Below are 23,667 nucleotides of genomic sequence, written 5' to 3' on the forward strand. Positions count from 1 at the left end.
GGTACGTCCCATTTCGGTAGATAAATTATGTGGCATAGACCTCTTGCAATCAGTTCTTTCACGCACGATTTGTAGGCCCTCAACGTTACTTCAATCAAAATCAGACCCTTGATTTGCTCGCAATTAAATCTATATACCTGTCCTCCTGTTTACGCTAGCGCACTGTTGAGACAAGAAGTTTATAGGAAGTGGTGGATTCTACCTGCGAATCATAAGTTACCTTTTCCTAATTTTTTCGTAGCTGGTAAAGCGGTTTGCAACGAAATGCAAAAACACAATTTTAAACCTGGCTGTGGTCCAGCCACCGTACAAGAACCTGATTTGTATAATACAGCCAACCGGTTGCAATAAGATTTAACTTGACCTGGTTTCGACACCACCAATGAGTATGTTAATCAGACAGTCCAAAACGATTACGTACAGAGGTTATAAACATACAGGCACACCATGAATAGATGATTTTTATACCGAACGAATTTATGAGGCAACTATACTCACATGTAGTGAGAGATGAACAGAATTAGGAGCGAGATGCTCTCATCACATAAAATAACTTCTTCAAATCATATTGAAAACCATATCAAATTACAGATACTGGAACTGACACAACAATGGTAGTCGTCAGTAAAAATTATAGCTACATGACGTGGCATACTGTTCGCCGCTAAGGGCTGAAAAGAGGAAACAGGCACCGAAGGTGGCATCATGTTAAGAGGCTGACAGACCGAAGCTGCCACAACGTGGACACGAAAACAGTTGCACCCTCTGTCAACAGTAGAAGATATCAGCAGCTTACATTAACATAAATATTTTAAATAGCATACAAGTCTTCATCTCGCCAGCCAACAGCCAGTACTATGCAAAATATAATTTATACTGAACATTATAATAGCAAATATTGTATACATTTTGTGTGAGAACGAATAAAAACGTAAAAAAATAAGGTGAGAGGAAACCGATATTTTAGAGCCTACTCTGAGGAAAAATAAGAGTCAATTTTAGGAATTTCTAAGTAAGGGCTTTACACCATTAAAATTTTTTATTGACTAGCTGCAACTGCCCATTCAAAGAGAGACTATCATTAAGAAAAAAGGTGTTTGAAAATTTCTAATTATTCAACGATATTAAGGCTGAAGCCTTCTTTTTTACGTGCATGATACTGACGCCAGGCTTATAGCCTGTGATTAACACATAATCAGCAAAAAACGAGTTGTATTTACCTGTACCTTTTTCTCCTGAGAGATGTCCATCAAAGCTAACAGCAATTGCTAGTCCTATCTGTCCTATGTAATAGGCTATTACATTGTTATTCTGGAGGTAAATGCCATTAATTAGCGTTTCCACATGACACTAAAAATATATTTTGTATCTAAGAGAAATTCAGTATTCGCTTCTTAGTTAACGAGAAAAATGGCTGGAATGAATTCCATCTTGGAAGGATGTGTTAGGTAGTGCACCAGCAATAGTGGTTAATATTGTAGAGACATAACGTGCACTTACATCTAGCTATGGTCTCTCAAAAGTAATCATGGAGCTGAAGTTATGCCCAGCTCATTGAGAGTGATTGAAAGCATGATAATACACTGTCCATCTAAAAAGTTCTAGGACTGATTTCATTCCTGTCTTACAAGCGCAGCGCAGTGTTACTGTGTCAGCTTGAATTAACAACTGTAAACAAGATGTACATATGACCAGTAAGTTGTGACACACAGTGCCGAGAACTGTAAGTATGGCCTAGTGTGACAAAATTGTTGTCACAACTCGCAATGCAATAACGTTCCTATGCAAAATGTTCAAAAATTCTTCCGAATCAAGGCACAAATGAATTAAAGATACTAGCTGCCAGTGGGCATTGATTTACATCAATAGACCACGTTGAAAATTTGTGTTGGACTGGGATTCTTCTTCTTGGGTCATTTTGTTCGTTTTCATTCGTTGAATTTGCTCAGTGCGGACGTCGCAAGACACCCGGTTCAGTTCGTCGTTTATCCATTAACTCAGTTTTTTTCATTGCAGAGGGGAGCTAACCCACTGACCGAACATTCTGGGCTACCGTGCCGGCATTACACTGTCTGGACACAATGCTCAGCACTTCCGCACGAACTACCCTAGCACGCCTCACACCCAAATTCACGACTTACACCACACACTGCTGATGTGGTACCCTAACTAATTAGCCTCATTACTCGCGACATCTCGCCGATTCCCACAAGAATTTGAGCTTAGTGTACCTCTGCACTGTAGGGATCATTGGCCACCATCGCCTAAATTATATATATGTGGTTTCATTTCTTTCGGATATGTCCGAAAGTACTGACACTACGTATATATTTTACAGAATGTTTTGATGTAGAGAAAAGTGCCTGCGAAGTTTGTCCTGTACCCCTTGATTTCCGAACAAAAACGGCACATCGACGCCTGCCGAAGCTTGAAATGCAAAATGTAGATAATTCTTTTCTGGAGAAGAATCCTCGCGGGTGACGGAACTCGATGTCATCAACACGAACCTGCCATAAAACGACAAAGAGCAGAAATTCACAACTGTCAACGCTTTGAAGACAACCGACGATCAAGCCGATGTGAGACGCGAACTGATCAACATCTCAAAGATGAAACTTCCTGGCAGATTAAAACTGTGTGCCGGACCGAGACTGGAACTCGGGACGTTTGCCTTTCGCGGGTAAGAGCTCTACCGACTGAGCTATCCAAGCACGACTCACGACCCGTCCTCACCGCTTTAATTCAGCCAGTACCTCGTCTCCTACCTTCCAAACTTCACAGAAGCTCTCCTGCGAAACTTGCAGAACTAGCACTCCTGGAAGAAAGTATATTGTGGAGACATGGCTTAGCCACAGCCTGGGGGATGTTTCTAGCGCACACTATGCTGTAGAGTGAAAATTTCATTCTAGGATCTCAAAGAAGAATTCTTCGGACAGTTTCGCATGGTTGTATGAACTTTTTGTGCTTTGTAATCACGTGTGGAGAGCACTATGTAGAACACCTGAATCATTAAAACCACCACACTAACATTTCTCTACTTAATTTCTATTAATCCGGTCCCATACTGTTTGGTCTGTCGAGGTAAGTGCTAGTATAATTTGTCAGAGTAACAGTCCACGTGAGTGATTTCGGGTGGCGCCGAAACGTCAGTCTCCAGAAAATGAGTTTGTTATGCCAGGAAATTTTGAGTCCTGCAGGGTGCGCTTCTATGATCGTGCTGTGTCGTACGCAGCGACGTCTGGTACATAATGTAAGTAAAGAAGAGAATGTCCCCCATCTCTGTCCTCATGGACAACTGACAGCACAGATTTGTCCACAGCGTTGCCTCGCTGTTGCAGTACAGCAAAGAGTGTGGACTTGTATGCGTTGACGTCACATTGCTGTCTCTTGCAGGCAGAGCTAATAGGACCCGTGCCATTTCGTCTACTTCAACTAAATAAGAACCAAGTACCCTTCTGAGAACAAAGAGCACCAAAACGCCATCACTGTCACACTGAGTGGCAAACTCCACTATTTGAGGTATCATTGATCAGCCCTACAGTCATAAATATGAACACACCACCGCGATGCTCGATATCTAGGGAACTGTGATGTCAGGTGGAGTAGTGGACGTAAACGAAACTTGAATCGTTTGGGTGATATTGGGTATAAGATATAATTTCTACTGTTTTGTGAGGAGTGCCATCCGAACATCAACTTCTGAAGGAATTCATAGCCCCACGCATTGCCGCTTTATAGGCAACTCCATATGTCATACTTCAGTGGGATAATGCCTGTCAATATGCAGCGGGTACCACTGCTTGCCTGGCCTTCACTTTCCCTTGAGATGTCACCTATTCAAAACACCTGAGATGTGGTTAATAAGGAATTTGTTCGTTCCAATCTTCCAGTAGTCACGTGTGACGGTTTTGGTTTCACATAACAATGGCAAGAAAGGGAAAATGCCTTGAAATAGAAGAACACCCTCTATAATTCAGTGCTGCAATGCCTTGAGATGGTCGTGAGTGGTTCAACAGCGTACTGAGGCCTCAAACTCGGGGGATCATGTACGAATCTGAATTCTTAATAATTTTGATTTTGTTGTATTACTTGGAACTATTTAAAGAAAGCAAAATACAACAGTAAAATATGTTACTGTTAAGCTGCAGCACTAACATCCCACTCAAATTAATGGCCAAAATTACAATAATAATAATAATGTTGATGTTGTGGTCTTTAGTCCAAAGGCTGGTTTGATGTAGCTCTCCATGCAACTCTATCCTGTACAAGCCATCCAGTACAGCTGCATGTCCTTGGGAAAAATTGCGGCTGTAGTTTCCCCTTGTTTTCAAGCACAGAAAGGCCATTTTGGTTCATATTACAAGGCCAGATCAGTCTTTCATCCGGATTGTTACCCCTCCAACTGCAGAAAAGGCTGCTGCTCTCTTCAGGAACCACACGTTTGTCTGGTCTCTCAACAGATATCTCTCCGTTGTGGTTGCACCTTCGGTACGAATATCTGTATCTCTGAGGCACGCAAGCCTCCCCACCAAGTTCAATGGTTCATAGGGGCGTGGAATAACAATAATAATACACACATCAAAAAAAGTTTTGCATCACCCCGGTTCCCAGAACTCCTGAAGATACACGTTGACTGTGGATACTGCATCACAAATACAGTCCCTTTGCTGTTCAGAGATGTCACTAAACCCGCCCAAAGACGTAAACAACCATGCATGACCAGCGTGTATTAGACGGAGGGGGTCCTACAGCCGATCAAAAGTCATTCCATCAGGAAGGAAGTACATAGCTCGTGTTGTCTGAAGTTCAACCATACCTAGACGGTCAATACCGCGGTTCGATAGCGTCCGCATTGTAATTTTTTTCCAGGAAGGGCTCTCAACAAGGGAAGTGTCCAGGCGTCTCGGAGTGAACCAAAGCGATGCAGTTCGGACAAGGAGGAGGTACAGAGAGGCAGGAACTGTAGATGACATGCGTCGCTCAGACCGCCCAGGGGCTATTACTGCAGTGGATGACCGCTGCCTACAGATTATGGTTTGGAGGAACCCTGACAGCAACGCCACCATGTTGAATAATGCTTTTCGTGCAGCCACAGGACGCCGTGTTACGACTCAAACTGTGCGCAGTAAGCTGCATGATGCGCAATTTCACTCCCGACGTCCATGGCGATGTCCGTATTTGCAACTACGACACCATGCAGCGCGGTACAGATGGGCCCAACAACATGCCGAATGGACCGCTCAGGATTGGCATCACGTTCTCTTCTCCGATGGGTGTCGCATATGCCTTCAAGCAGACAATCTTCGGAGCCGTGTTTGGAGGAAACCCAGTCAGGCTAAACACCTTAGACGCACTGTCCAGCGAGTACAGCAAGGTGGAGGTTACCTGATGTTTTAGGGTGGCGTTATGTGGGGCCGACGTACGCCGCTGGTGGTCATGGAAGGCGCCATAACGGCTGTACAATACGTGAATGTCATCCTCCGACCGATAGTGCAGCCATATCGGTAGTCTATCGGTGAGGCATTCGTCTTCATGGATGACAATTCCCACCCCAATAGTGCACATCTTGTGAATGTCTTCCTTCAGGATAACGACATCGTTCGACTAGAGTGGCCAGCATGTTCTCCAGACAGAACCGTATCCAACATTCCTGGGACAGATTGAAAATGGCTGTTTATGGACGACGTGACCCACCAACCACTCTGACGGATCTACGCCGAATCGTCGTTGAGGAGTGGGACAATCTGGACCAACAGTGCCTTGATGAACTTGTGGATAGTATGCTACGACAAATACAGGCATGCATCAGTGCATAAGAACGTGTTACAGGGTATTAGAGGTACCGGCGTGTACAGCAATCTGGACCATCACCTCTGAAGGTCCCGTTGTATTGTGGTACAACATGCATGTGGTTTTGATGACAAATAAAAAGGGCGGAAATGATGTTCATGTTGATCTCTATTCCTATTTTCTGTACAGGTTTCGGAAATCTCGGAACCGAGGTGACGCAAAACTTTTTTGATTTGTGTAATGATAATAATAATAATAATAATAATAATAATGAAATGATATACTCGTATAGCCTGGCTAACTTGCGAGGCAAGGTGGTGGGCAGGAATCGGCATTGAATCAGAATAGCACAATAATAACGTTTGGTCTCGTAAGGTGACCAGTTTAAGAGTGTTTTTAGGCGCTTTTTCAAGACAAAAGCTGGACTAACACCATTTCCACCTTACAAAATACAATACACTAACAGTTAAAGTGCGATAACATATAGAACAAAATTTACACTATTCACAGAGCGATTTCGCACATTGAGCATCCTTGGTTCCCTTAGGTTGACCAATGACCGTGGTGACAGGAAGATAATCTGACCAGAAATTTAAAATAAAACACATTTGCCATATCATAAAAATATCAGACCTTGTAGAACATTATAAATGGTAAGAAAGAAATAAAAATAATTAATAATTAACAATAATAATAAGCATATAAGCAATGTACTTCACTCTACATATGATAATAATTTACCAGAAAGGAAGATGTTCACCGCCGAAAGTCAATGGGAACATTTCCGAATGCAGCTAAAGTAGTACAGAGCTTATTTTTCATATGTACTAATGCGTTAATATGGAATCAATTTATGCTGGAAAACAAATTAGTTATAATTGTGGCTACCAGGCGCAAATACGGCGCTGTACGCTGTTTGCATGTCGGTACGACATGCACGCTGTAATATGACAAGCCATAACGTGAGTGAACAGTATGGCTATTGAGAAGAGAGACCGTGCACTGTTATTGATTCTGTTTTATGTGAACAGCAGCTATTACAGTGCTGCATTGAGAGAGTATTGCCGACTAAACTGTCGGAGGAGAGCCACCATGCCATTAAATGTCATTAAATGGTTTAAAGAAGATTATAATGAAATTCGAAAACACGGGTGAGTTTGGTGTGGAATCTGGGATAGGAATGTGCTACCCCGGTTAGAAGTTATTTGTTCTACCCCGGTTAGAAGTTATTGACGAGGTTGCTGTTGCTGTACTGATCACGCGACATGGGCCCCTGCTAGTGCCAGGGTTCATGCAATGTCATAAGAATTGTCCATCCCACGGTTAACAGCACAAAGTTTCGGGCTCTATTTTACACTGATGTCCGTGCAAGCTCCAGCAACTGAAACCTCATAATCAGCAGCAACGTTCTGGATTTGCTCTTCGGTCTCTAGCACGGATCGAAGTTGATGGTATGTGGTCGACCAACATTCTATTGAGTGGCGAGGCACATATTACACTACAGTGTGGAGTGAATATACAAAACTGCCCAATCTGAGGTACTGTTATACCGCTTGTTGTGTACGAAGAGATATTGCACTCGCCGTATTTGAGTGCGTGGCGTGGAGTCACAAGCACCTTGATTCTCCGCCCTTTCTTATTTGAAGAAAATACACACAGAGGGTCTGTCAGGTGTACCGTGACGTCTGCCTGTTATCTAGACCTCCTTGTACAGAAGGTGATTCCGGCTTTGAAAGAGTACAGATCCGGATTGGCTCAACATTTGTAAAACTAATTCCTCTCTCTGAAACCCCACCCTCTGGGGAGAGAGGGAGGGTTTTAGTCTTAGCGAATCAAAATTTACGAAGTAAATAAGTATTTTTTTATTTATCCGTAACCATTTTACACATAAGAATGAGAACATGGATTTTCTTGAATTACAGTGCCAACTACCAAGAATCAAAACAAATGTTCAAGATAAAATATACGTTGTTTTTTTAATGTAGAATCTGATTCTTCAATAAAAACTGAGGGTTCCCATTTGAAATTTTAAAGTTGCCTCCCCCTCCCCCCCCCCCTCCCATGGGCTGGGGTGGCAGTCTAATTTCAGCACCAGCAGATGTCACCCTCGAAAATAATTAACGTTGGATTCTACACATTTTTTCGTGTGAAGCTTATTTTTCGAGTTATTCTGGTTTGTCAACTTCAAATTTACACCCTTTATACGGAGACATTTTTATACGTTTTTCTTGCATTCACAGCACCAGATTTGTCCCTGGTGCCCAAAATTGGAATATATTATTTTCTAGCGTAAATCGGTTCCACATTAACGCGTTAGATTATCTGCCAATTTTCACTGCCATACGATAAGAGTGGCTACACTTCAATTGTAAGCATCGGGTATTTGAGTTTCTTCTAATTCACAAACATTGGTACTTGACTTTTCTAGAACTTAGGTTACTGTTTCTATGCGTAAATGTAAACAACTACGTGCTCAAATGGTTCAAATGGCTCTGAGCACTATGGGACTTAACATCTATGGTCATCAGTCCCCTAGAACTTAGAACTACTTAAACCTAACTAACCTATGGACATCACACAACACCCAGCCATCACGAGGCAGAGAAAATCGCTGACCCCGCCGGGAATCGAACCTGGGCGTGGGAAGCGAGAACGCTACCGCACGACCACGAGATGCGGGAACGTGCTCATAACCTGAAAGTTTCAGTATCGAGTAGAAATCAGTGTCGCAAGTAAAATTCAGTAACTGATTCCCAATACTTGGCAGGTTATGACTTTCAGCACCAGCGATTTGATATATTTGTGTTCGATGTGTGTGGTGATGATAGGCTGTTGTGCACTGGAGCAGGCAGCAACAGCGTGTCAGGGTTCGCAGCCACAGCCAGAGGCAGGTGTGAAAGCAATCGGCGCCAGGCGCTCTTCAGACACGACCCGTCGCCCTCATATCCGCCGACCCGCTGACAATGACGGCCCGGCGCTCCCTAAAGTAGTCGTGCGGGGGAGGGGTTCTCCGTGACCTACCAACTCCGCCAGCGCTCAGCATTCCCGCGGAGCTATGGCGCAAACTCCCGTGGTATCATGTGCACCGAGCCATCCAGCTAGTAATAGCGGAGCAATAGTATCACCCCTCAAAACACGAGGGCAAAAAGAAAATAGGAGAAATGTATTTGCCGTTGCTTATACAATTAGACTTCAGCTGCACAATTTATAGGTGACACAAAAATTTGTGGACTGGGACTCGAACTCGGATATCCCAGTTTACGTCATCAGTAGCCTTAACCCCTTCCGCTATCGGAGCACGTCTCCCACACCGACCCAAACTCCCATGTGACACTGTGAGTCCATGTTCTGCTCTCGCTCAGTTGCTTTGATTCCCGCACATGTAGGGACACTCATGCATGTCTGAAGGACATTGCACAGTGAATGCTAAAACACAGATACCGCAGTATAGAAAGACCGCAGCAATAATAAGTATGTGTCTTTCTATTCGGGAATCATAGAAGTTATGCGAGTGCAGGGTGTGGACACGCAGTAACATATGGGGGTCTGGGTCGGTCCAGGATACGTGCTCGGATAGTGGTTAAGGTGACCGCTCCCGTAAAGCGGGAAATTCGAGTAAGAATCCCGGTCCGAGAAGAATTTTCACATTTCACCAATAAATTGTGCCGCTGAAGTTTAATCATATTCAAATTTGCAAATACATTTTTCTGTTTCATACAGCTGTAGCCATAACAGTGTCTGAAGGAATAGACATGGTTCAAATGGCTCTGAGCACTATGAGACTTAACTGCTGAGGTCATCAGTCCCCTAGAACTTAGAACTACTTAAACCTAACTAACCTAAGGACATCACACACATCCATGCCCGAGGCAGGATTCGAACCTGCGACCGTAGAGGTGGCGCGGTTCCAGACTGTAGCGCCTAGAACCGCTCGGCCACTCCGGCCGGCAAGGAATAGACATGCATCTATGTCTGAAGAACATTGTAGAATACACCATAAGACACGCTACAAAATAGTGCAGATAAAATATTTGCACCAGCATATATGTAGCGATAATGTAATGTACAACCCAAATAAAGATTACAGATTCAATTAGTTTTGGAACCGTGCTCTCTTCCTGAAATTTATTTTATTATGCTGGTTTTGCACACGAGTCTTTTGAAAGTAGTTGCTACTTGTGTTTCGTTACATTTGTTTATGTTAAGGATCAGCTGCCGGTCACTGGATGAAGTGCTCCAAGAAACATTTTTAACGCCGTGTTCCACCTATGCACAACTGCACCATCCGCGAACGGCTTCGGAAACGTGTTGAACTTGTCTGGCAGGTGATTTACATATGCCGAATACAGTAAGTGTACTGTCACGTTTATGCACTGTATTTGATCTTTTTACGATATCTCTCTTTTACGAACGACGTACTGACATCTGTTGTGTAGGAAGTCTTCAATCGGTACACGTAGCTGTTATAAAATTCCGTAAGCAGGTGTTGTGTTTGACATTGCAGAACTGTGCAAGGCTTTTTTTTAATTTATTGGCTATCGGGCCGTGCCCACTGAGCCATCGCAATAGGGATGTCAATTATGACGACATGAAAGTAAAGACAACACACTATCCCGTCCCTGAGCGGAGAGAATCTCCGAGCCGGCCCCGAATCGGACCCAGACCCTTCGGTCAGCAGTTTGCCACACTGACCGAGCAGCTACCGAGGCGGACGTTGTATGAGGTTGCGTGCTTGCGAGTCGTAGCCGCTGCTTATTTATTCAGACGGCTTTCACTGTCGTGAGTCTCAGAGGGCCGTGTTTCAGAGTTGCACGTCACTGAAAATTACGAGATTAGCAGCCCTCGTATCACCTGGAAACTCCGTCTCAGTAGTCGACAACACTAGCCATTCGACCATTAAAGCGTTTAAGAGCGAAAAATATGAGGAGATAAGATGCACAAACAGTCGATAATACATAGACACTTTACGCATAATAGAAATAATCCTCCTCCATTCAGATTGTGCAGAGGTTTATCAGAAGTTTCAAATGGCTCTGAGAACTATGGGACTTAACTTCTGAGGTCATCAGTCCCCTAGAACTTAGAACTACTTAAACCTAACTAACCTAAGGACATCACACACATCCATGACCGAGGCAGGATTCGAACCTGCGACCGTAACGGTCGCGCGGTTCCAGACTGTAGCGCCTAGAACCGCTCGGCCACCGCGGCCGGCCTTATCAGAAGGCATACAGTCCTTCCCCATATTGAAAGTTAATTGAAATGCTTTGATATGTGATACCTAAAGTAAATGTACAGTCTTATAACCCCCATGACCAGAACGGGACTGATCTTATCGACTACATTTTCCTCATGGTAGTGGAGCACACATAACCAAAGAACATACAAGATACCAGAAGACATCAATTTGCAAGTAGATACAGAAGCTTCAGTGACTTACTACTATATTCATTCAATTCTATATCACAACATTCAGTTTTCTAAATTCCTCCATCTGCAAAAGTTCTAAGCTATTCGTCTTCACATTTTATGAACAACTGGCATTTATGTAAAAATAGAAACGTGCTTTGATCGACTTAGAGAAATCACAGAAAACTTAAACCTGGACATTCTGATGGAGATTTGAATCTCTCATCCAGGATTAGAGATCATTATCTAAAACACTGCTCTTTATGTCTGTTTTGAAAAATTACCCATAAATAGTAAACTACTGTAGACAGGAATTTCAATATCCAGTACAACTGACACTTACGAAGGAAATATTTCTTTTCCAAACTATGCACTAACATGTATAGTTTTTTTGAAACCTAGATAATAAAAATATTTCATCAGATAAACAATAGCCTATGAAAACGGGAATCTTTGAACCCATAGGTATTAAATACTGTAAAATCATGTAAGTGGAAGAATGTAAGTGAAAGGCCGGCCATAATATTTTAATTCGTGACCGTAGCACTAGCAGAACTCGGGGAGTCTCAACGAGCTAACTGCTGTGCATGACTATGTAGCCGACATTTGTATTTACAATTTTATTTTTGCGCTGTTCTGTGATTCATATTTACTGTTTCGCGTACAGCTGTTCAGACCATTCAAGAGCAACCTTAACAGAATAAACTAAGGGCAATTGTTAGCAAGCACGTTTGTCTTAGTTTGCTGAAGCGACTTATAAAAACAAACATACAAACAATAAAAACACGTATCTGGCATGTTAGAGTAAGCGCTTCTATTGTGGCGCGTATTTTAAAGCAAGTTGCACTACTCGAGTGTTAAAGATAATTAAGAATGGTTCTATTTTCTTAATTTCATGGTCTCACGGAAGGAAGAATGATTAGGATTTGATGTCCCGTCGATGACGAGGTCATTAGAGATAAAGTAAAATTCAGTACTGGAGAAGGATAGGGAGGATGTCGGCCATATCCTTTCCAAAGGATCCATCCCAGCTTTTGTATTAGGGGAAATACCAGAAAACTTAAGCTTTCGTGGCCATGTAAAGACTTGAACTGCCGTCCTCCTGAATATAGGTCCTGAATCTTACTATTGCCCCACGACGCTAGGTAGTTTTTTTTTTCAGCCTAATGTTAAAATTTAATTGATCATAGTCAAAATGGCTACCTATTTAGCAGACGCTATTGACTGTGTGGAACATTACAGAACATAGAGTAGTTACTCAGAAATTTGTAAGTTTGTGAAGCTGAAAACGAACTTTCTTGCTTCGACTTAACTGCTGCTGTCTTATAAGGCGGAAGTGACAAAATCACGTTCCCCCTTGGTGTATACGTGATTTTTAAATATACTGTGTATGTGCTCTGTACTTGCATTATTGGCATATACATTTAGTGAATGTCAACGAACTAATGAACAGATCCATTGATATATTAGTTCTATTAAAATTACAACATATAATTGACTCTTCAAGATAAATTATGAGCTGGATAGAGATGTCATTACATTTTATCGCCGATATGCAGTAGAACTACGCTTTGTGATGACAGGAAAAGCGAGGCACTGTTATCGCATAATATTACAGTGGTGTGCACATTACGAAGGAATGGACGTGATATGAGTGGAGTGACATTAAAGTATTTATTGAAAAGGAAAAACTAATGTCCCCTTATAAAAAGGAAAACAGATTGATCGTAAGCATAAATGTGGCATCTTATGAAAACGAGTATAAGAATAACATAAGGCGAAACTATCTCTGCGAACTATCACAGCCACTTTTCTTCCAAACTAGGCGTCAAGAATAGCAAAAAAACTGTCCCAAATGTTAGTCTATCTAAGAAAGTCGAATCTAAGGAACACCAAGTTAAAATAAAGCACTGGGATTAAACGTCCGGGTGTTAATTAAGTCGATGCTTCAATTCATACATGGCAGTTGAAAGTGTAACACCAAGAATGGTAGAGAATATCGAAATTTTACTTAATTTGCATGTACAGCATAGTGGCAATAGTATATGAATGAATCAGTGGGTGTTTTGGGGTCTACAGGATGCTGCATTTAGTGACTAGAACTGCCACTACTGGCAGAACAGTGCTTCTAACCCGGCAGGGTATCGAGTCCATCTCAGATTGGATGACAGATACGGGTACGGTATTTCAGGTTCATCCAGCTCTACACCAAGGTTCATTAACATTTTGGTTGCCGAGTAGTGGTCTGCCAGTGTCTCAGCAAACCACGGCCAGATGTTTCCAGTGGGAGAGAGGTCTGGAAAAAAGGCTGGACAGAACAAAGGCCGAACAGCCTCTGTGTCGGTGTAAGTCGGGACAGCGTGGGCAGCATGTGGTCTTGCATTATCTTGTTGAAACATACTGTCTCATAAACCTCGAGAACACGGCGAAGGAACCAGTTGTAAAAAGTCAGAAATATTATGGCTGCTGTCAGAATTACTGGCTGTAAAAACCACAGCTGATGACGTTACGTATCCACTGGGAACTCAACGTACTAAGCTGAAAGTCTGTGGTACTCCAGACTTCGTCACACCACCCCTGTGACTATTCGTCTTGGTGTAATCAAGCCCATATTCTGACTCAAGATATGTGACGTATCCGTATGAGCCTATATGGTCATGAAAATGGCTCTCCTCAACCAATCGAACCTATAATCCAACACAGTCGTGGGATCCAGACCAACGTGAGTAGCGATATCGCGGTCTTGCAGCCTACTTTGTGCGACTGTGCTGAAATGTTAACCATTTACATTTTCAGGAATGTAGTACATTACACGCCAATTTGTCATTTGTTGCAACCTTTTTTTCATGTTGTTGCAATTTTAATGGTTAGCTATGTATGAACTAATGCCGTCAGAGGAATAATGTGTGGATAATGCCGTGCCGATCAAAGTATTGGTACACTAGTGTTCAAAAATAACGCAATAAACGTTATTTTTGCAGGGTTGCTTTCATTTTGCCACAAATCAGTATAAACAGGTGACAGTACATTAGAAACAATGTAAATAATATAGAACGTAATCAACTGCAATATGCATAATGGTAGACCAAAATGTTCTTCGTTTTCTCCAACTTAAAGGATTTGCACGGACATTCTGATAACTGGTTCTCAGTGCCGGGTGTGACCAGCTCTGGCACTAATACAGGCCTGACAACGACGGGGCATGCTGTGGATGATGTCATCAATCTCATGTTGAGGCAAAAAGGCCCATTCTTCCTGCAGAGCTGCTCATAAGTCTTTAAGAGTGGTTGGTGGATGCTGACGTTATGCAACACGTCTCCCTAGTGTATCACAGACATGTTCCATGGGATTCAAATCCGGAGATCGAGCAGGCCACGCGATGTATGCAGTATATGCAGTTTAAAAAAAAACCACGCGTGTTCTATGACGTTGAGCATTATTATCCATCAATACAAATTCTGGTCCCTCAACACCTCGCAACAACCGCTCATGAGATCCCAATATCTCCTGACGTTGACTGACAGCAGTTAAACCTTGCCAGTTCACCGTATAATTTCATGAGCAGGTGTTCAATTGGTCAACATAATTCTTACCCACACCGTTAGGGATTCTCCGCAATATCTGTCTTTTCCCACCTGTCCTCCAGATGCGAATCCGTCGAGAATCACTCTCCACACCAAACCGGGACTCATAAAGAGTCTGTAGACGTGTTCTCTGTCCCATACTGTCCCGTCTGTGACTGTGTACACAGCGACAGTGGATGTGGGACTACCCCGCCAACACTACCCCGCTGATGGGTGCCCCGATTCCATTGCTGGCGTGGTTGTCCATTGATCTGAATACCACCTCCGTGCAGAACACGATCGTAAAGACACCTGTTGACAGTTTGTATGCTTATATCGTGAATTAGACACAGGAAGGGGAAACAGCAGTATGTTGCTTTAATTTTGGACACCAGTGTATATAAAAGTAGTTTGTGGCCCACCTAGAATTCTTTTAGCTCAGCTACCGGACTACACATGAGGTCATTGCCCTTTTATCGAGGGAAGCATGATGTCATCAACGACTGTAGTATTAAAATGATTTTTAAACATGCTGCCAGTACATAGTAAAACTTATGAAAACTCCAATTGAAAATCAAAGATAAAGTCACTGGTGTGCTATGTTTCTGGAATAAACATGGTGTCAGCTGATATTGGTTACATACAGACGAATCGCGTAGTTTATACCCCCTTCCTCTTCTCTTTCCAACAAATCAAAGTGTAATATTAAAATGATGTATAAAAATGACACCAGTTCGATGATATTTACATAAAACTGTGAGAAGACATATTGTAAAGTATACTAACTCTCTCTCCCCCCTTCAATCAGAGCCTAGAATTGCTATTACAGCTCTATCTGGGCTGTTCTTAAAAGAATGCGAAATATTTATCAAAAAATAAATGGCAAAACTTCTGAATTAGCAAAAATTCCGCAAATGATAAACTATATTTTCATTACTGTTCTTCCAAAATCTTCTATGGACTGTCTCACCAGTCACATTGGTAAATTTCATTCAAAGCTACATATTCTTCGCTATGAAAGACTGGAACGAGTATCTAATATATTCTCTACAAATAACTAAAAATAATCATTTACTTATAAAATACAAACAACAAATTAGGAACATATAGTTGTCGAACATGAGTTTTGCCTTAAATACCATACCATTAACCCTGATAATGCGAAATAGAATCAACTGCTGTTTCACATCCCAGCTGCTTACTGTCTCCATAGATGCCACCACTGTTAAAATGTGATAAAAGTTCGGTCTCTGTACCACAAGTTGTTCTCACTGTCATCAACACGTTCCTGTACTGGCAAAAGCTTTTAAAATTCGAAGTATGGAGCACAGTTGGCTTAAGACATAATAGAGCCTTAAGCTGATTATTTCCAAACCTGTGATGTATTCTAAATTATTTGTAAAATATTTCGACAACGCAAAAATAGCAATGATTTCATCGATAATAATGACAGTGTTAGTTTTTCAACAGGTTAGTTCATATCAATAATACATTACTCCAAAATCTAAATCATGCGTTGTGTGTGTGTGGGGGGGGGGGGGGCGGGAAGGGGGAGGGGGGAGGGGGGAGGGGGGAGGGAGAGGAGAGAGTTAGGATAATGTAACACTAGAGAAATAGATTGGTAACAGTCACTTCCGTACAAATTATTGGGCGTATGGCGATTAAGCACAACAAAGCGTTGTAAGATACTAAGGAACCCATTAATGCCGAATGCCCCAAATTCATATCATACCAATGTTGTGCTAATAATTAGACAGTTACCTGTTTTTCAATGCCAGTGCCTGTAGATGCTGTTTCGTCATTAAGCTATCAACGATTCCGACAAGTCCTGCGTTCTCCTCATTGTTTCAGGTACCTCTAAAGCACAACAATGAGTGATTTTTATCTTTTATCCAGAAATTTATTCTCGCATTAAGCAGTTAACTATTTTATTTCATCTATGATACTCCGTCAAAAATATCACAATATTCTAAAATGTATCAGAAAGTGTCATATTTAGATTGCAAAAAACGGTTCAAATGGCTCTGAGCACTATGGGGCTTAACATCTGGGGTCATCAGTCCCCTAGAACTTAGAACTACTTAAACCTAACTAACCTAAGGACATCACACACATCCATGCCCGAGGCAGGGTTCGAACCTGCGACCGTAGCGGTCACGCGGTTCCAGACTGAAGCGCATAGAACCGCACGGCCACACGGGCCGGCATTTAGATTGCAAAAGTATCTAAATACGTAAAGTGTATTCAGTCTGATAATGTGTACATTACCAAATTTTTTTTCTTTAATCACCATTATATGAGGAAGTAAGCGAAGATAATGCATGCCAGGAAAAACAAATACAATTGAAGACAAATATTAGAAATAAGTGGTTGCTGAACCATTTGTGGAAATTATGCATCACTAAAAAATACGGCAACGTCTAATTCCTTAATTAATACAATTGGGCTATTTCCGCTACCTTGGATTGTTTTTAGGACTGGGTTATTATTGGGTGGAAATATAGAGAGGAGATGTTTTACATTTTCCACTAACACAACTGGACTATTACAGCTATCTTTCTTTTTCTTTCAACTGCGTTACGAAAGGCTGGAGATAAGGAGTTCTGCATTGTGATTGGTTAGAGGATATTTTTTCTAATTTGTCCACTAATATAAACGTGCTATTTTCGCCATATTTCATGTTTAAAATTTTATTTTCTCGATTGATATCACTGACTGATGATGGCATCAGTTCATTGTCACTGATGACATCATTCATGATCTTAAGAAAATATCAGTGACCGAGTTCAGCGCCGGGTATTTGACCTGTGACTGTTCTAGGTGGGCCAGAAATTAAATACCTATACCACCCGCAGGTTGATTTTGATCGTGTTTTAACCCTTGACAATGCTATATTTGCAATAAAACCGAAGCGTACACACCATAGTTGTCCTTTTTTTCAGACGTAAACACGATTGGTCTTTCGCTCTGGTTAGGACTTACACCTTCTTACATAAATAGGGTATTCTTTATTTCCCCGCTATAATTGGGGTGTTTGAGTGTTTTTGCCTTCTATTCTGATATTTTACTTACAGCATCAGGCTGCTTATGTTTCTTCAAACTGATTGTGAAGCTCTTGTGTGACCTTTAGTACACAAGAGTTATAGAAGAGTGCCGCCTTACAATAGTAGCTTTAGAAGCTAAGAGCTGAACCTCAGGAGCTGCTGAATTGTTTATGGCGGTAAGTGCTGGTAACGGCTACTTACTTAAAGCCCCCCCCCCCCCCCCCCCAGCAAATCCTGGCATGTCCTAGCCACTCGAGGCAGAAGTTACCTTCACACTAATTGCGTAGTGTATAAGATTATGGAGGAGTAACCTGAATGTCAAGCACTCAATAATTTAGAGAGCAATCTTAAATTTGAGATGTGGCAGAGCGCTGTGGTGTTGTGTGACCAAGTAAGATGACAGTTAACTATATAAATAAAAGTGCGCACTCTCATGTTGTCACGTATTGGCACACTTATTACTAAGTGGTGTAAGCATACACTAGCATAACATTAAGGCATAAGTCATATGCCAGAGATGTCTCAGTGAAACATGGGAAAATTTATATCCTGAGCACTAGATTATCCACAATTTTATCAGTAGAATATGTATTATATGCCAGCCAAAAATATTTTTTGATTGTTTGGAAACGATTTTTTAGAAATGTATCATATGGAAATAAAAAGTGAGTAGTTTATCAATTTTGCCTGAGACTTGGACCAAAACTAAATTTGTTCAGTAATGGAAGTTTAATAACCTAAACCATACTTCTCACAGCTATTGCGTTGATATCGGTAGGACTCAGACTGCAACCTCCCATTACAGGTTAAAGAAAGACCATAAACAAAATCCACGAGAGGGACAATTCACAAGTGACTATAAGGACTGAAAATCGTCTGCCGCTACGTCAAGGCGATGCCTGTAGATAACAACAGCACATTCCAAAAGCTAAATATTATTTAGTCATCAGTAGGAACCCCACAGTACGTCGCATCTTAAACTCCTTTGTGTTAGACCACAGATCCTGTACATTTGGTTCCAGATCGTATGGCATGCCATTGAATTAATAGAGTCCTTTGTTCGCGGTAATCTTTCTGCACTGGGACAGAAAATATGGAGGTTTACATACGGTAGTTGAATATTATTGTATTTTTCCCACCGAGTGAGGTGCGCAGCTGTTAGCACACTGGATTCGCATTCGAGAGGACGACGTTTCAAACCCACGTCCGGCCATCCCGATTTAGGTTTTCCGTAATTTCCCTAAATCGCTCCAGGTAAATGCCGGGCTGGTTCCTTTGAAAGGGCACGGCTGATTTCCTTCCCCATCCTCGACAAACTCCGAGCTTGTGCTCCGTCACTAATCACCTCGACGTCTACTGGACTTTAAACCCTATCTTCCTTCCTAACCTTCTCTGTATTATTCCTATAGCGATTAATCTTCCCTAATCGAAAAAACGCTCAGGTTAGATTCCCGATAGCGTTAAGGAAGCTTTCTTTCGTGGAAAGGGTGCGATACGGTACAAAAAATGGTTCAAATGGCTCTGAGCACTATGGGACTCAACTGCCGTGGTCATTAGCCCCCTAGAACTTAGAACTAGTTAAACCTAACTAACATAAGGACATCACAAACATCCATGCCCGAGGCAGGATTCGAACCTGCGACCGTAGCGGTCTTGCGGTTCCAGACTTCAGCGCCTTTAACCGCACGGCCACTTCGGCCGGCTGATACGGTACACTTAGTCTCATAAGAGCAGCTGAAGCACTACTTGAAGGAGAAACAGCGCCTCCGATACTAACTCTGAGAATTTTGCTTTGCCCTCGTAAAGTGCCAGCGTTTTTCTCCTTTTTTTTTCACGTGACCTCCAACTGGACATTAACACTTCTCCTATACCCATAACCTATTACAACACAGACTGATCATGATACTCCGATAAGCCAACATCGTGGGGCCCCTACACCAATTTGATGATTGGTAGCCCACGTACTGTGCCAAATATTTCGAACACTGTCTCTGAGTTGTGAGGGTGTTTTCTGACAAAATATGTAGGTTATTCTCGCAGTGATGGATGCTACGACAGTTGCGATGTACTCACAATAAACCATCAAATACATGACGATTTTGGTGTTATTTTTTTATTGTTGTTGTTGTTATTATTATTGTTGTCGATGATGGTGATGATGATGGTTAGTTTTATGGTACTCAGCGTGTTGCTCTTAAGTTCCCATTTTCACTATCAGTCGTACGTCTTTGAAAATCACCTTTCACAGTCTAATTTCTGTTTATGTGATAGGTTAAGAGATGTTTAATATACACAAATTGGCGTTTATTCAGAACGTTGCAAATTTTAGTAAAGCTAATTCTGTTAACTTTGATAAAAAATATTCTCACTACAAAACGAAAAAAAGAAAAGACACAACTTTCTTCCACAGTTATTATAGAGGAACAGGCTTCCGTGCCGCGACTTCACAGTGGTATGAAGACGGCTTTATAAAATATAAATTATGAAGTGAATTTTGGAATATGGCAACACAAAGATTTTGACTATTACTTCCAACTATTTCGACATTGTTGTAATGAAACTAATCTAAACTGAAATAGGACGTGAACTTATAAACATATACGTGTGGTTTTACATAAATTCTGCATGGGAACGGGTTCTTTCTCTACTAAGCCTGCATAGGAATAAAGTGGGAACAACTCCTTCACCTGTCTGCGAGCATCAACTATCAGTTATCTAGATGTCTACCCTCGTCCGCAGCTGCTCAGTCCGGCCTACAGTGAATTTATGTTGCGATACGCTAGCAGGTTAGGCTACAGTTTGTGCCTCGGATATTGCAACGGGGCCGGGTTACCTGCCAAGTGTCGGTGACTTTTGATTAATTTCCCAGGCTGCAATCCACTGAGTTAAAAAAATTATAGTAAATGTTGTTACAACAGTTAAAGAATGGATTTAGAGAATCGATGGTTGACAACTCGTTATATACACTGTAACGACTCGGATGAAATGCAAATGGGGCACTTCGGAAATGTCTACAATGCTGAATCTATATGTCAATATCTGAAAATTCCTCCATCACGCGAAGATAACGACTGCATCTGGCGTATATTGTACGGGGACAATATTCTCGGAGACCAAAGTTGTCACCTCACACTTTTGTTAATGCACAGATGATGAAGATTATTTAGATATAACTGAATATATAAATTCTCCCCTAACTCGGAGGTCCTTGATGTAGTTGACTGAAGAAGAAGGGGAACTGCCCAGAAGAATACTGGACTTCTCTGACGTTCAGTGAGAGGCCAAGAGGCCAATGTTTTGTAGTTTTCAACTTTTGTGTACTGCTCACGTGACAACAGCGTGTGAAGCAAGTAGACGTTCGCCGGCGAAAGTAACACTAAGTGAGTGTGAGTGGACGGTAGCAGTAATGAGAGCGACGATGGTGACGTAAGAGGACGTGCAAAGGACTGTTGAAATGAACATTTGTGATAGAAGTCGGGGGTGCAAGATAGACGAGAGTATTGGAAGTAAAATAATGAAACAAGTACAGACGTGATGGCAATGTTACACAAAATGTCCAAGATGATTAATCAAGTTTGTGCATTCGATACTAGTTTTGTTTATTAACAGTTGGTGTGGAAAAAGCAGAAATAGCAATAATAACGAACAACACAAAACGTCTGATTTTCGGTTTTCCTGTTGAATGTAATATTCTTTCCATAAACGTCTCCATGAAATGAACGACAAACGCGACCTTTCACAAGAAACAAGATTCCGATAGATCTTCAGGCAGTGTGGACGATGGGAGTCCCCATACCATGGTCCTACACTGCCAAGTATCTGTGTGTCACATTGGACCGACACCTACAGTGGAAGATGCACGTCCTGCAGGTGGGGGGTTCAGCGCTAGGCGGGATGCGCTCTTGCTGTACCCCATGTCAATTTACAAGACGACGCTGTCCTCACACTGCGAAATTACGCTGTCCTTAGCATTTATCAGGCGTATCCTGCAGTACGCTATCGCAGAGCGGGGAAATGCTGGCGACAGGACACTGAAGAAACTGCAGACGCTCCAATCACAGAAGACGAATCATGTCCCACTTTTTATCATAAAGACGTTGTGATTCAGTGCTCAGAAATAAATACCGCAAGTCGCACTAACATTTCCTTTTGCAGTCAGTTTATGTCGTACGAAAATAAAATCGTTGGACGAAACAAGCAAAAAAAAAAAAAAAAAAAAAAAACCATTCACAGGGCATGAAAATAATATACATTTCTTACAATACCGATTAAACATTCAGAAATGGCCCGCTTAAGTAACTATACACAAGCTGTAGCAACAATATCACATCACAGAACTGCAGTCACAATATAATATACAGCATGCACCAATACTCCACCAACAAAATTTCAGAGGTTATTCTGGTATATTTTCTGTGTATTTCGTTTTAGAAGACCCATGGTCTGTGTATTGTTCATTTACGACTGGGAATCATTATATATCCCGTTATCTAGCATGTTAATTACGGTTTTGATGTTGTGGTTTTTTTTTTCTCTTGCTTGTGAGGTCTGAAAACAAATGGATGATCCACATTATTTCCAAATTTAGCATAAAACCATAATCTTTAAACATACCATAAATTAACAACTTACAGTATAATGGCTAAACTCAGTGACATACGTCTTAACCTTTTACTGACTGCAAACTAGCTTAAAATAATTGGCACTTAATAATCGTTCCTTTTGCAAATGTAAATACTTTTGAGCCAAATGTTCACACATCTTAAACAAGACATTCACATGTAATGATAAGTTTTCAGAAAGGAATAAATAGAACCCCACTGAAGATAGCACATAAAGTGCTGAACATATATCGGTGAGAACAAAACTATAAAATAGTGTCTTGGATAAGGCGGAAGTCCTGTCCACATTCGGGACATAGTTTTGAGTGTACTAAGCACTCTGAGGATTAGAGAAATGTGTGAAACTTAATCACCTTTCATTGGGGTACACAAGAAGTGACAGTCTAAAACTGAGGACACAGTTGGAAGATGAAAGACAGAGAAGAGAAAAAACTGAGTGTAGAGTTTGAGAGAAAAGAAAATGATTTGTCAGAATACATAACGAAAGACAGAGGGACATTTGAAGAAGTTCTACGACGATAAATAATTCATTTCCGCGAGTCCCGTGAATTAAATTCTATGTTTCATCGTATATTAGAAATCAGTAATGACGAAGGAACATCATCTGCCATAAAACCCTAACAGACAATGGTATGCCTATAGAGGCGACAAGTATCAAACATCTAGGAGTGAAAACTACAACGGGATAGCATCGATATTTCGTCATGCGATTCGATGTTTGCCAAAGCAACAACCAATACGTGAGTTCCTGGACTGGTGTCTTTAATGTGCGTTCTTATATTCGTAACGAAACATGACGCATTTACGTATGCTTAACAATGTTATCGCACGTGCGCTGTGTAACGAGTTTGACGTACCTAAATCTCGACGGTCAAATAAATCATACTTACAGTGAATGTAGTATGTGATGCATAACGCTGTCTCTGAGGGCATATTAACGTATTTTCTTGTAAATATAGGGACATCAGCGAACGCCTATCGTAGAAAGCACCTGAAAATGGCTACTTCATTCTCAGCCGAAATATCGTGAAGACATGTCGACATCATTGGCGTGCAAGCCCGATACTTTATGAAATATTCACTACGCAGACTTAATTTTAAGAAACACGACACACACGTTCTTTCTCGTGCATCTTTTGCGGGCCTTACAGATAGCAGCGGCTTGCTTTTCGCTATCCTCCAGAGAACATATCTTATGATACGGCGCTGACATTGTGGATGGGATCGCCGCTGTGCATA

The sequence above is a fragment of the Schistocerca serialis genome, chromosome 3, assembly GCF_023864345.2.
Source record: "Schistocerca serialis cubense isolate TAMUIC-IGC-003099 chromosome 3, iqSchSeri2.2, whole genome shotgun sequence".
Taxonomy (NCBI): domain Eukaryota; kingdom Metazoa; phylum Arthropoda; class Insecta; order Orthoptera; family Acrididae; genus Schistocerca; species Schistocerca serialis.